This window comes from Meleagris gallopavo, chromosome 1 (genome assembly GCF_000146605.3).
Source record: "Meleagris gallopavo isolate NT-WF06-2002-E0010 breed Aviagen turkey brand Nicholas breeding stock chromosome 1, Turkey_5.1, whole genome shotgun sequence".
Taxonomy (NCBI): domain Eukaryota; kingdom Metazoa; phylum Chordata; class Aves; order Galliformes; family Phasianidae; genus Meleagris; species Meleagris gallopavo.
In genome coordinates this window covers 137,356,422-137,372,373 of record NC_015011.2, presented here as the reverse complement: position 1 = coordinate 137,372,373, position 15,952 = coordinate 137,356,422, and the positions used below count along the sequence as shown (strand labels likewise).

At 37.5% G+C, this 15,952-nt stretch overlaps 1 long non-coding RNA gene across 1 annotated transcript; it reads right to left on the bottom strand.

The window, feature by feature from the left end:
- Positions 1-5,468: 5,468 nt before the first annotated feature.
- On the bottom strand, positions 5,469-11,521 carry LOC104917414. Its single transcript, XR_796849.3, has 3 exons — positions 11,407-11,521; positions 9,140-9,356; positions 5,469-5,487 (listed from the first exon to the last, which is right to left on the bottom strand). It is a non-coding gene; the product is annotated as an uncharacterized LOC104917414 (long non-coding RNA).
- Between the last annotated feature and the right edge of the window lie 4,431 nt (positions 11,522-15,952).

Here is a 15,952-nt window from a genome sequence, read left to right as displayed (position 1 = left end):
AAACAAACAAACAAACAAAAAAAATACAGCAGCAGCTATGGTTTCTCATTTTCCACATACAACTCCTCCTTCCCACTGTGTTCAAACATGAACAGCTGGGCACACAGTTGAAAAATCAGAGCCCAAATATTTGACTAACTGCAAAACAGCTAACAATTTCTCCCTTTATCTTAACAGCACTCTTTCACAAGAAGACTTGAACATTTCCAAACCAACAAAAAAATAAAGATAAAAAAATTCGTCATATAAATCTTCAGTATTAACTACAGTCTACCAGTCTACTTTGCACATCTCATTATATCAGCAATGAACTAGTAGCTGATTAATGGGAGACTACATAGAACAAAACAGAAACACACAACCGCTACAAAGTCATTTTTAGAAGTCACAGCATATAAGCAATTTTTCCCCTATTTAATATCCATGCCAGGTATTACTCACATGAAGTAAATATCACAAACTCATCATTTTACATTACTCAGAACACTAATGGAGTTGCCAAACACATGCACTGGATCACTGTTAAGGCTGAAGACAAAGGAAGGCAAAACCTAACCTACCTAAACAGCTGTCAGCTCTTGTTGTCTCCAAAGCCTATGCAGTGGATTTGTCCCCATAGATATGATTTTTAAACAGTAGGATAGAATGAGAACAACAGATTAGTTCCTTGCAAACGTGTCAACCTATCAGTTCTGGTAACAACAAAAACTGCGTATTAAAAAAAAAGTAAAAGATTTTCAGAATTTCAGTGAATATAATTATAGCCTACATAGTGTGATGCTGAAGAAAAAAAGTAATAAAGGTAATGCTACAGATTCAGGCTGAAGAAAACTTTCTGCCCCAAAATCCACCAAGCCACAAATAAACATCAGATAAGCAAACTGCAGTATATCTTGAGCTTTACAAAAGTCATTTTCCTTTGGAAGATTTCCAGACAGATAACTTCCACTTCTCGAATCTCCTTATTGCCATCAGAATTATTTACACTTCTTCACAGCATTCCTAAATCTGTCCCAGACATTTTTATGATTCCTCACTCCCAAGCCAAAAAAACCTTGAACACCCTATGTTCATTCACTTAGAGATTGATTGAAAACAAAAACTAATCATTCTCTCTTCTATGACTTTTGTTAGAGAAGACTTGAACTATATCAATACAACAACTAAGCCCACGTAAGTGAAAAGGATTTCTGGAACTCAGCTGGACACAAAACTTACTTTGCTTTGCTGCAAGAACAGGCAGGTGCTTTGTGAAAGTCTGAGATAACCTGTCTGATAGCATTGGGATGCTGCTTGGACCGTATGTTACTGAGGATGAAACTGTACCAGCAGCACGAACTCAGGCTTTTCAATCTTTGTTTTAGTCTGACACTCAAAATTCATCATTAAATGCAAACTAGTATCAAACATCTTTTGTTAACTGTATTCTAAAGGCAATACAAATGCAGTCTATAAATCTTGAAGGGCTCAGATGTGCACTTTCTTTTAAATAAACCAAAAGAACCATGATACCACACACTTTTTAAATAACAATTAAAAAAAAATAATGCCCTTTTGATATTTCTCATCCTGCTATTAAACAGCTGATCAACTATGATATACATGTGACAGCCAAATCAAGAAACAAGGCAGAGGCAGTTTACCCAGGATTTAGGGTCATGCCTGCCAATGATACATACAAATCTAGCAAGATAAAATGGAATGGGAATGCTGGAACAAATTGCTACGTACCATTTTTCTGGGGGATCTTCATGAAGATTTTATATATAATTAGAAACACAAGCCTGATGTAACAGAATGCACAGAAGGTTTTTTTGTTGTTTTCTCACCCCTCTTACTAACAAAGGCTACTCCACAAAGATTAATGAGCATCTTGGTCTGATCTAGAAAGTGATGCAGTAATAATTTTTACTTGGACTAGAACTAATAATGAGTTAGTATTGCAGACTCTGAATCTTGTGGATAACTATGACTTTGCCAACGGAAGGAAAACATTTTAAATCCTGAGAGAAGAAATGGTATTCTTTTCTTTATGATATGTTAGAATCATAGAATTACAAAGATTGGAAAAGACCTACAAGATCATCCAGTTCAACCATCCACCTATCACCAATATCTTTTAATAAACAGCTGCTTCCCTTATAGCCATTACTATAAAGGCACTACTATCTATAGCAGACAAGATATCAGGAGCCTGATACACTGGACCAACCTCCCCGTTCAAAAGAAGAAAAGAGATTGTGTGATCAGAAAGTAGAACTGGTGGTGGTTGTTGGTGGGGTTCAGCTAATGGATACACAGGAACAGTGGAGAAATGGACTGCCAGCAGGAGGGACTGGGATAAGCTGGTGGAACGGGCTAACATAAGGCTCATGGAATTCAAAGACAGCAGCATGCATCAGATCAGGCTGGGGACTGCCTAGACAACAGCTCTGCAGAATAGGACCTGGAGTTCCTGGCTGACAGCGAGTTGAAGACAAGTCAGCTGTGCTTTTGTGATGATGAAAAAAGCTAAATGCACAGTGGGCTATATGACCTACAGCATATCCAATGGGTGAGTAAATGTGGTTTTCCTCTGTGTTCAGCTCTTGTGAGGCTACAGCCAAAGTACTGTGTTCACTGTTGCATCCAATGAAAGAGACACATCAATAAGATGGAAATTCAGTAAAGAATAGCTAAGGTGGTTAGGAGACATAGAAGTATAACATATGAAAAGAAGCTGAGGGAATTGGTTCTCCTGTCATTCTCCCTTTAGAGAAGGATCCAACTTCAGCCTTCAGAGACAGACTTCTCTGAAGAGAAAGGACGGGGTGCAATTGCAAGGCCAAGTAAACTAAATTATAGCTGAATGTAAGGGAAAAAAATCTTCCTAGGAGGGCAGTTAAACACTAGAAAGGTTGCTTAGTGAAGCTGTGGAATTGCCTTGAGTTTTTTTTTTTTTTTACAGCTCATCTGTTTAAGGACCTGAGCAACCTGACGTACAAAGTTAGTCTTGCCTTAAGCTGTCAGAGCAAAGATGACCTTCAGAGCTTCCTTCGGAGCTAAATCTCTCTACAGTCTATGACAAAAGAAAGTTAGATTGCTCCACTTCAGCACTTGCCTGCATTTTTCCCCAACTAAAGTAGCAAAGGAAACATATTTTAACTTATATGCCCAGTTTTTGTAAGCTTCCATACAGCTAAAAGATCCAAGCACCTCCAAAAGGCAATTGCAAGTTCCTAACCTAAATCATCCCTCTCACTGACCATCAAAACAAATCCATCTCTTTTGAATGACTACACAAAAAGAGCAGGGAGAAAAGGCTTTTAAGTTGCCTGCCCAAGTTAACTGCTGAAGATCACAAAGTAGGGAAACCTGAACTCAGTAAAATTTGAGAATACCCTCGTAATGGACACAAGGTGAAATGCAGCTGACTTAGGAGGCTAAAGATCAAGCTTGTGGAGATACTGCTGGTAGTCAACCTCATCTACCTTTCTGTTTAGAAATTATTTTTATTTTTATTATTATTTTTACAGCAAGGCACATTTAAGATGAGAAATAAATCCTGACTTTGAAGCGTTTGGGCTATTTTCAGACCTAAAACTTTGTAAGGTTCAGATTAAGTATTAAGTAACCTGAAGGATGGACTCCTCCCTTTAGCTCCATGTATGATCTGCCAAAGACATTATTATGCTCTCCACAGTGCTGGATGATATAAATTTTTCATTCTATCATTTATGAGATGCAAGATATGATCTGCAAGACCTGAAATTGTCACAAAGAAGGAACTAAATGTAACCTGGAAAAAAATTTTCAGACACAAAGAATTATCTGAGAGAAAATCAGGCAATGAAAGTGATAGTAACCACTGAAATGTGATCTGGAAAACAAAAGGCACAATAGTGTTGGCAGACCATAGTTTTCCTTAGCAAATCTGACTAAGAGACAACTCTGATGTTATTATGAGATAGCATTCAACAAAACAACTAAGTACTTCTTACTATCTTGACTTCACAGTATGTTTTGTTTACATCAATGACAAGAACTTTAATACAAGAATACTTTTGAAACTACACTGACTTCTTAAAGTCATCAGACTAGTCTTTGAAAGTTGTAAAACCACTCAGAATATCCCCAATCAGAGTACACATCACATTCTAAATAATTCCTGAGATATTCTCCATCTCAAAACATAGACTCCTATTTGAAAGATTGCTCCCTGGAACTTGGTTCTTGAGGTCTTGAAACAAAAATTATTACCTCAGCCATATAAGCATACCTCTATCAATAAACAAGAAAGCCAGTATTTTGTCTGATTTACTCTGATGCTGACAGAAGAATTCCAAAGCACAAACACAGCCAGTTAAAATAGGTGAGAAAAGAATTAATGAACAAGCATTATCCCAAGGCCCATTCTCATCAAGTTGAAAACTGAAATGTATGCAGAGGAAAAAAAAACGGAAGTGAACAAAAATTACCACAAACATAATCTGAGATGACCAAGTTAAATTTATGATATCAAGTGTAGAAATAAGCAAAATAGTTCTAAGGAGTGTAAGCTCAACTAACAGAGGTTATTGACAGCATCTTAGAGCTTACAGTTCATCAGCTTACCTTCCCTCTCCCCCCCTCACTACTCTAAACCCTGCAATCCCATTACTGTGTTGTTAATCTAGACCATTTTCAACTGCAGTTAAACATTTTAGACCATGCCTTTTGAAATGATGCAGTGCAAGCTCGCTGTAGCACAGCTCTTCATGTGTTCACCAAATGATCCCCCTATTATTGGTGTTAGAACACATTTGGAAACCGAAATGCCTATTTTGTACGGATTTTCATAATAACAAATTGATGTATTTGTGTCTATTAATTTAAAAATCCCAAGACAATTTCTCCAAAACACTGTTTGAACTGCCAACTTGCATTCAGGTCAAATAATACAACAGATCTAAAATCTCTGTTGAAGGATTTTTTTCATATTAAAATAACACGGTTGTCTTACTAAAATCCTATGAATAACACTATAATCAACATGCATAGACCAGCACTTGCATATTGCTGGAAATTAGAGGGTTTACTCATATGAATAAATCTTTATTTGTTAAAAATTACAAGTAAGGGTTCTAAAGTTCATTTCCATTTAAGCCATTCCAACACAACAGCATAAGAACACTAAAACACTGATAATAGAAATGTACAGGTTTAATTTCTTTCTAAAATACTTCTTAAAATATTTTATATGCTTCTGTACAATGAACTATTTTAAATATGAGTCCATTATAAAACATTTGTTTCTGCAAATAAATTATTAGTGTTTAACAAGAATTAGGGACAACATACCTTGGGTCTGCTATACTTCACTTTATGAATACAGATAACACAAAACATAAAATTAAAGATAAATAAAATGCAATTCTTACTTTCTCTAAACGCTTTACAATAGCCAAGGAATGACAACAAAAAGAACAGGGCACATAGTAGATCTGCTCTGCCAACAATCCCTGCAACCTTAAAAAGACAAGAAAAGAATTAATATTACCAGATTTTATTCTTAGAAAACTTGACATAAAGATACATACATACATATGTATACAAAGTGAAAGTATGAAACTATTGCTGTTAGTGTCTTTTTTTTTTTTTTAAATCTTGTTTGCTCAGCTAGTGATACCTAATTTTTCTAAGAAGTATCATGAGTTTTACTGGATGTTGCTTAGTAATAAATAGGTAAATGATTTAGCTTAAATGCAGACTACCCCATTCCATCAGATTTTTAGATTACAATATTTTTTCAGTAGAACTCTTAGAAGATTTCAATCCCTACAAAATCAGCAACTCGCTGAAGTACAAATCAAGGCTATCTACTTTCGGAACATGAGGCAGCCTTCAAATTGCAGTCTGAATATTCCCAATGAAGAAATAATTTTCAGCCTGCTGGAATGCCATCCTCCAGCAGCTTTTGGTGTTGTGTTACTTGATTACACTAGAGTTACCTGCAACTTCATCTTGTAACAGAAGCTGTAGTAATGCAGAATAAAATCAGAAGCTCATCCTGGGACCTCTGCGCCAAACTATTTAAATTAAGAGCATTCTCGGGACCATCAACAAGCTTTAGTTCAAGGCATTAACCTGCATTTACAATCACTTGCTTAGACACACCATAACATATTATTGGATCTTCATTCTGACTTAGGAAAAAAAAAAAAGGTCACAACGTGCTACAAATTTTCTGGGGGAATCATAGCACAGTGGGGTGGCAGGAGACTGAATAGGCCCAGAAGTTCAGATCTCACTGGAGAAAGCACCGTGAGCAAGGAACTTGGAAAGACTCTCTTTTTTTTTTAATTTATATCTACATGCTGGAGCTCCAAGTTCCATGTTTCCTGGGGAGATGAACGTTGTTGGTTTTATGAGGTGATGGTTCAGGAACAAAAGCAAAACATTTGATTCTTGTGTACTACATCCATGGTCTCATTTTGTGAGAGAGGGGTAAGTAAAAAGGGAAACTGTATTTTCATGTAGCTTCAAGACATTTGCTAACCCTCCTATTGGAAAAGAGTTTTTTTCTTTTGCACATCAGTCTAACATGATGGAACATACTTCTAAAGAACTTCAGAACATGCAAAGGTGTAGAGACAAGAGAGCAAAACTGAATTCACAGAAGCAGCTCTCTTCTGTTACACCCTCAGCCTCAGTTGAACACCATAAAAGAAGAAACTGCTGGTTCCTAAACAGTCCAGAAAAACTTCTTCATTATTCAAAGCCAAACACCCAACTTCCCTGCTTCTTCTCCTGCCCCGTAGAGGAAGCATTTGGAAAGGTGATAATAATGAAGCACCATTCAGTTTCAGAAGCTGCTCTCAGCTAAAGTAATAAAAGTAAAGGTGAGCTGAGGCAATTTTGAAAATAAATGCCAATTTATTATAATAAAGATTAAGGAGTTAACAGCACACTTATGGCCTGAAATGACTCCAAATGCACAATTTTCTCATCTCAGAGAAGGATCAGGTGCATAATGTCTGATAACAAGGTAAATGGAAAAATTCAGTTTTAAATTAGTATCAGGCATATCCCTATGCCTGTGTTTCATCTCTCAAGCGTTACACAGAATAAACATTTATTAAAACAGAGAATGATGCCACAGCAATGTTTACTTGCCTGTAGAAAAATGATAATGACAGATGTTTTTATTACATGGCTACTGAAAGCATTAAACTTTTCAAGATCTGTTTTAAATGACAAGTTTGTTTTGTGCTGCACGTACCAAAAACCACAGCAGCAGACCGACAGATTCCTCACTATTCTGTGTCAAAATATGTCATCTCATTTCAAAACCAGAATGTCGTGCTACCTGAAGCTCACAGCTCTAAAACGATGAGAAATGCTCTTTGAGGAGATGCTTCCTGACATGCATTCAATGCTGGAACCATAGCAGTATCATGACTGTTACGGTGCAACAAGATTTATCATTTACTGGGAAGATGATCAGAAGCCTCTGTCAGCTCCTGGATCTTAGAAGAGATGTGTTATCTAAGCATACTTTTTCCTCCTCTTCTATTGTTTGCCCAAAGTGTACGTAAGCCTTCAAAGTTCACATAGCTGTCAGACTGCATCACCTGTGATTTATTTGATATGACTATTGTTTGAATAACCATTGCCTACTCTCAAATACACTTTTAAATAGAGCAAAGAATAAAATTATGGATATTAATAAAGATGTCAAGATTATGATTAAGATTCCCATGAGATTTCACTTTATGTCAAAACACCAAAAGCACTAAGGACTCTTTTTTTTTTTACTTCATTTGACATCTAAAACTGGTTTTGGAAAACATATCAGGGGCCCTTCTGACTAGGTGCTCTAATAAAAAAGCAGTTCTGTAGGCAAACACCGAAGAACAAATTACAGGATGTTTTAACCACACTGCCAAATAAGGCAAAGCTAAAGTTCAGAATTTGCTAATGCAGAACCTTCTCCAGGTTTCCAGTACGTACAAGATTTCCAGTTAACAACAAGAATGAAAAAGGGCCACAAAAACATGCCATATTTTAAATGAAAAAAAATCAGTGTCACATACATAGAACACTGTATAGTGAGGATTCAGTGTTCATTTATAGGACAAAATCTGAAGTTAAAATTAGTACCTTTTAAATACATCAGTCCCTCCAAACTCTAAAAAAAAATAAATTCTTGCATTGCAATTATTCTTTATTTCATGTATTCTTACTTATAAGATATTAAGCAATCGGGAACCAAAGCCAGCAAGTACACCAGCAAAAGGCCATAAGACTTTCTCAGCTATGAGGGCAGATCTTCTTAAGAAAATCATTTCGTCTTCACTAGAGCTTGCACGCAGTGACTTTGATGTTTGGTCAGGTATTTTAATTGGATGCTACTCACATGTCATGTTCCTATTTTGCATCTTTATAGCTTCAACTTCCAGTCACCATTATGCTTCTGTCTGCGCTATTAAAGAGCTCATTACTATCAAATTTCTGCTTCCCATGTACATAATTACTGGCTGTGATTAGAAAAAACCAAAACCATTCTTTAATCTTCTCCTTCATACTAAAAACATAAATCCATGGAATTTGATCCGTCATGACATGGGATGATTTCCAATCCTTTAATCACTTTTATGGCTCTTCTGAGTCCTCTCCATTTTTCCCAGTATCCCCACTGCATCATGGATTGAAAACTGGATAAAGTATCCTAATAGTCACATACAGAGTTTATGCAATAACCCTATTCCAATATTCTATCATCTTGCTTTTTATCAAAGCAAATTGAAATGAAGAGTGGTTAAGCATTTGCATTCAGTTTATCTTCCATTCTTCTTGACTACTCATGTGCTAATGTTTCTAGTAATGAATTCTTAATCCAGCAATTAGGAAAACTCTGTAGTTTAGGGCTATCCTTCTTTAGTTGTTGTACTTAAATGATTTAATTTATCTTCCTTAATAAGGTCCAGCCCTGTGGAATTACAAGGTTTTGGAAGCACTAACCATAATATTTGATCATTCTTGTAAGCCAAGTGTCAAGAGAAGCGTTAAGAATATATATAAGCAAAGAGTACAGTAAAAGGCTATGTCAGAGCTAATTAATCAAAATGGTCAAAAACTTTAAGATACAAATTGCTGGAAATAAGTATTCAGTACTTACACATTCAGTGTGCACTGGATGTACAGCAAACAGCAAAGCAGCTAGAAGAGATGTCTTTGGAGCCAGGTTTAGTCTTCTTCCTTTATTAGTGAATTGCAATCCACCCAATAATATTGAGAACACATCAACCATCAACACTGAGACAGTACAATGCAGTATGATATTGATGACATGGAAACCAACTGGGTAGAAGCCTCCAGCAAAAAGATAATTAATTCTATATACAAACAAAAGCATTAAGGTTAGGAGTTACATGAATAGTTAGAGACATACTAACAGACAACTTAACCAACCCCCAAACCAAGACTGTATTAGAAACAAACAAAAGCTAAGGCAAAAAAACAAAACAAAACAAAACAACAAAGGCTGAAAAATACAAGCAAACCCTGGCATGCATAGTCTTACCACTTCATATCACCACAACAGGTCAGAAACAACATCCTGATCTTTATTTAAAGGTATTCATATGAGATACCACATTTAGAATATCTACTCTCTTCAAAGACATATGTTAATGCTGTTGTGTTAATCACACTGATGATAAGTTAGAACTGGCTTTTGGCTACCAACAGAACTCCCAGCCTATTGAGGGATGTCTTAGGCTGAAGAGATACTGTGTCCACAAGCAACTTGATGAAATAATTTTAAATAAATTCACAGCATGGAAACTGATATGCATAGAAACTACGATTTCTACTGGCATCCCAGCAGAAAAACATCTTAGCATTTGGACTGATGATGTAGAAAGCAGCTGGGTACAATCCAGCATCAATCCAGAAAGTAGTCAGGCAGCAAGTCTTAGTAACTAATCTGTGAGACTGGTTAGAGAAAATGTCATACAGGTATTAGAACAAAAAAGAAGTAAAAAACATTAAGTCCAAGATCCAATCCAAGATAGGAACTTTGAGGCAAAATAGAGAGGGTAAAGGGAGGAGTATGTTATTTTCTGTGTGCTTTTATAAGAAGGTGAGAAACATAGAAACTTACAACTTCAAATACTTCATTTGACCTGCCTACGTCTGGCTTAAATGAAATGATTAAAAATACCTAACTCTTTATAGATGTGATACACATAAAAGTTAAACTTTGGGGTAATAAGAAAGCCAAGTTCTTACTTGTGAAAACAGCATTTTATGGACCATCCTCACATATTCACCCATATTTTCAGATATAGTAAGGACAGTATCCCAGTTCTCCCATTAAACTAACTAGGATATTACTAAAGATGGAATCTACCACAGAGACCTTGAAAAGAAAGGGAAGCATGTGCTGTTGAATGCACTGAAAGCTTTACTAAGATTAAGACACTGACACATACCATTCAGTTGCATATATTCCTCAATGGCAATGTGAAGAAACATCAAAAGACAGTGAGACATCATCCTAAAACACTAAGACTGAACTCAAGAGTCAAAGCTTTTGCTTCAGTCTGAGGAGGAATCTAAATGATTCTCCAATCTTAGTTCCTGGTTTAGACCAGAAACAGCTCTACAGTCAGTGCCAACTCTACATTCTGCAGCAGCTGGTTCCATAGCACACAGTTGTTTGGGGAAAGTTAAGAAGTTTATGGCTCAGTTCTTAAAGATTCTCTGCATTACTGTGCACAGTTGCTATGTGGGTTTTTCTTTGCTTTTTTTTTTGTACAAGGATTTGGGCAAACAAGAGACACGAGCTAAGCATCTACAGAAGGACTCCTTGTAAACCATTAGCTGTCTGAGAAAACCAGCCAGTTAAATAGACAGGCAAACATCTTTTTCACTCAGACTCTCAGACAAACATTCACTTGAAACAAAAATATCAGGGAGATAGAGACAGAAAAATTACTCAGTGTCCTAGTGGCAAAAGGCCACAGCAGATTGATGCTATTTATAAAAAGAATCATCAGACAGTTTACTAACCAAGCAAGGAACAGAAACTGCAATAGTAGTACAAGAGGCAGCAGGGCTAAGCGGAGGCACCACGCATTTCATTCCTTGACAACACACTGATCAACATTGCTCCTAATAACAAAGTATATGAGATGCTATCTCTGAAAAGTATATTGAAAAACAACGTCAAAATAACGTGTACTTAGAGAAAGAAACAATTTGAAAATTAAAATTCAATTTGAGATTAAGAAAGAGCAGAAAAATCAGATTAAGGAAGGACATCCAACTCCCTCCAGACATTTTGTCTTTCTCTTTTTCATATTGCCTCCTCCCTAAAATCAACATGCCAATACGCTTTTAAAAAAATCTTCAGACCTAGAACAAAATGGCAAGTCTCACCTGAAAGTTAGGACAGTAAGTGGTCGATATGACTTATGACTGGTATTGCTGCTGAGTTTGCTACCCCAAAAGTCATGATGCCACAGGTCACCAAGTGGGGTTTCTGCCCTGAGGTCCTGAAATAAAACACCAGATTCATAACATTTCTTTTTGATTCAAAGAAGCTATAACACAAATGAGTTCTAAGTAATACAAGGTCATGTTAACTTGAACATACCAGGTGTTTTGCTGGCTCTCCACTGACATTTGACAAGGTACAAAAGCTTGTAACAAAGGTCAAGTTTTGAATGCCTGTCATACAATCACAGAATGATGTGGGTTGGAGGGGACCTTAAAGATTGTCTAGTTCCAACTCTCCTGTCATAGGCAGGGTTGCCAATCACTAAATCAGGCTGCTCAGGATCCCGTCCAACCTGGCCTTGAATGCCTCCAGAGATGGAGTATCCACAACATCTCTGGAGTAATCTGTTCCAGCACTTCACAATCCTCTGAGTAAAAATTTTTTCCAAACATCTAACCTAAATCTCCTCCCCCTTAGCATAAAGCCATTCCCCTTTGTCCTATCACATTCAGATGGTGTAAAAAGTCTGTCTCCCTTCTGCCTATAAGCTCCTTTCAAGTACTGGAAGGACACAATGAGGTCTCCCAGACCCTTCTCCAAGCTAAACAAGCCCAGCTTCCTCAACCTTTCTTCACAGGAGAGCTGCTCCAGCTTTTTGATTATCTGGCCCTCCTTTGAACCTGTTCCAATAGCTTTGTACCCTTCCTGTACGGGGGGCCCCAGGCCTGGACACAGTACTCCAGATGGGGTCTTACAGAGTAGAGGGGGACAATCACTTCCCTCTCCCTCCTGGCTACCTCTCTTCTGATGTAGCCCAGGATACTGTCGACCCTCTGGGCTGCAAGAGCACATTGCTGCCTCATGTCCAGCTCTTTGTCCATCAGGATTCCCAAATCCCTCTTCACAGGGCTCCTCTCAATGAGTTCCTTCTCCCAGCCTGTACTTGTATCTGGGATTGCCTTGACCCAAGTGCAACACCTTGTACTTGACCCTTTTAAAAATCATTAGATTCTTCTGTGCCCACTTTTTGAGCACATCCAGGCCATCAAAAAGAATCAAAGCATCTTGACCTTTAAGTAGGCATAACTACATGGAATTTAGTAGAACAATGAGTACGTCAGTTGATAATCTGGTCCAATATTCGAAATAGAATGCATACAAAAAAACCCCACCTTTACCTAATAATATTGTAAAATGTCTTTCATTTCACCTTGTTTTAAGGTTATCGTACAGAAGAGGCCACTGTCACAAACAGCTATTTTTAAAACAGTGCAAGTAGGACAACTATTGATGAAAACAAGAAAGCAAGGAGACCGAAGAGAGAAAAGAACAAACTCTTTCTGAAGCTTTACTTTGCACAGAATACTATTCAATTAGCATTTAAAAAAAAAAGTTAATACATGAAGCCAATAATAAGTTCTTTTGCATAGTGGCCTAAACAATTGATAGCGTATGCTAAAATGAACAAATTGCGTCAATTTTGGATGGGGTCAGAGCCTAAAAAAATACCCAAAACATTGCAAAGGATAAATGTGCTCTTTCCTTTTCTCTTAAAGCCATGTTGATAAAGAAAACATTCATATTACATAGACTACTGAGAGACAAACATAGACTTTGGAGAAGAAAAAAATAAGGAAGCCACCTTTCTGAAGAGGTGGGCTTTGTAGCATCCTCCTTAGTTCTTTGTGAGAGTAAGCTGTTGAACTCAATCCAACATTCTCATCTTCTACCCTCCCTTATTCCTCTGCTTTTCCGAGACAAATTCTAATAAGCAAATACACAGGTTATATACACTTAAGATGGAGCCTAAAAACAATACTGTACTAGCTAGTGAATACCTTTTATATGAGTGCTGATGTTACACCTGCAATCAAAAGAAAGTTACTCTACTCTGACCTTCTTTCACCCTCTTTTTTAGAATTTTAAATTGACCAACAAATCAAAAACAGACCAAACAACCAATTCAAACAACAGTAAACTGATAAACCAGCCTGCTAAACTCATGAAACATCTTTCAAAGCCTAGTGCCCTATGTCTTACTCGTTTTACATCTCCTTACAAAGTTGGCCCATTGTAATAACCTTAGCTCGTTACCTCCAATTTCTTAAAAACACCGCTATTATCTCACTTAGTTCTACATTACCCTGGGCTCTACAGTATCTTTCATCTTATCCCTAGCTGCATTTTTGGCCTGCAGAAAGGCAAGAGATAACATATCACTGCTAGTCCCAATATGCAACTAAACGTCTGTGCCATGCTTACTGGCTGCTGCTGGACGGAACATGAAATATCTGAGTTTTTCCTGGTTCTATTAATAAATTCTGTTCTCTATCCATCAAAAAAATCCAGAAAAATAGTTTTCTATCACTAGATCAAACTTGGTCAATATTAGTTAACAGTTACAGAGGGATCTGGATAGGCTGGTTTGATGCGCTGGAGCCAATTGTACGAGGTTTGAAAAGAGTAAGTGCCAAGTTCTGCACTTCAGTCACAGGAATCCCATGCAACACTACAGGCTTGGGGCAGAATGACTGGAAGGCTGTGTGAAGGAAAAAGGGTGCTAGCCAGTCAGCTGGCTGAACATGGGCCAGCAGTGTGTCGAGGTGGCCAAGAAGGCCAGTGGCATCCTGGCTGTGTCAGAAATAGTGTGGCCAGCAGGACTAGGGAGGAGATACTAACTCTGCACTGGGCACAAGGTGAGGCTGCACCTTGAGTGCTGTGTTCAGTCTGACTTCCCACACTACGAGAAAGACATTGAGGTGCTGGAGTGTGTTCAAAGAAGGGCAACGAAGCTGATGGAGGGTCTGGAGCACAGGTCTTATGAGGGAACTGGGGCTGTTTAGTTTGGAGAGGAGGAGGCTCAGAGGAAACCTCATTGCTCTCTACAATGACCTGAAAGGAGATTGAGGTGAGGTGAGGATTGTCCTCTTCTCCCAGGTAACTAGTGATAGGATGGGAGGTAATAGCCTCAGGTTGGGTATTAGGAAAAAAAGTTATTCTCCAAAAGAGTAGTCAAGCATCAGAACAGGCTGCCCAGGGAGGTGGTGGATTCCCTGATTCTGGAGGTGTTCAAGAAACGTGTAGACATGTCACTTAGATTTTAGCAAGTGTGGTGGTGAAGACTTAATGGTTGGACTTGATGATCTTAGCAGTCTTTTCTGATCTGAAGGATTCTATGAATTAGGATGGGGAAGTAGGATAAAGATCTTGCAACAACGTACTATCAAACAGAAGCATTCTGAAATACGTTACTAACAAATACGCAGAAAAGAGACTGCTAACAAGGCAGTCTTTGAAAAGTCTTATACTGTGGATGTAAATTAAGGCATTTTCAAGGAAAATATTAAGAAACCAAGACTCATGGGGAATCCCATTTGAATTTAAGAATTATTCCAGTGTTCTTTACTCTCTCACAGATATTTCTGTTGTCAAGTGATACACAGAATTTCATTTTTTTTTTCTCCCAAGACCACAATTTTGGCCTTCAGCACGTTCCATTCCCCAGTGGCATGAACAAACATTAAAGGTCATAATCTGACTCTCAGAGGAGTGAAGCTCATCATCAGCCCACTAAATCAATCAATGTAGCCTGCTTTTAGAGGGGCAAGTTGAGACTAGGCTGTATACCAACAAATATTGAAGCCTTTGTACTCTTCAAGATGGATCTATTGGCAGGCATGGTAGTTCTCAGACTGCTGTCCCAAACAACAGCATTGTTCCTTATAAATGTTTGTGTAAGAAATGAACTATGAAAAAGACTTTCTTTTTTTTTTAAAAAAAGGAAGTACTGCAGTTTTAAAAGTATATCTTCTACGTCACAGATAGCCTTAATGATGGGAAATCTATTTGGAATGAGCGAAGTGATATTTTCCATTCCACAAGAATCAGTATTCTTCTGCCTTCAGCAGGAAGAATGCAGGTAAAGCTGAATACCTGGAATGATTTAGTGTTTAATTACATCTCCTTATGACCCAGAAATTCTTAGCCACTTATCTTGTTCATGCACCTAAGTTCAGTGAGAGAAAGTTGTTTACATCAATTACCCCACAGTGGACTCTAAAAAAAGGAGCCCATTTGCTCTAAAAGTCACAATTGATAAAAAGTTACATATGATGTTCTCTATCAGAACTAAAAGTACAAATCAAAGAATCTCTAAATACTTGATTAGCAGCAGCCCATACAAAGCAAGGTTCAATTCTAAGAAAAAAAAAAAAAAGGTACAGTTTTTCTATAAAAAGGCTTATGGAAATGACACACTGTGTCTGAAGTTTACGAAGACAAAAGCCATTGTGTACTAGTTAAAATGCTACTTAAAATGACAAGAAAACATCCAGGAAACAGCCTTGAAATCAATAAATCTAACAACTGAATGTTCCACAGTACGGTAGGCATAGGGTCGAACTAACAGTGTATCTTTTGTTTTAATTAATTAATTAGGAAAGATTGGTTGGGGAAAAGAGGGGTGTGGCAGGGAAGCTAGTACAT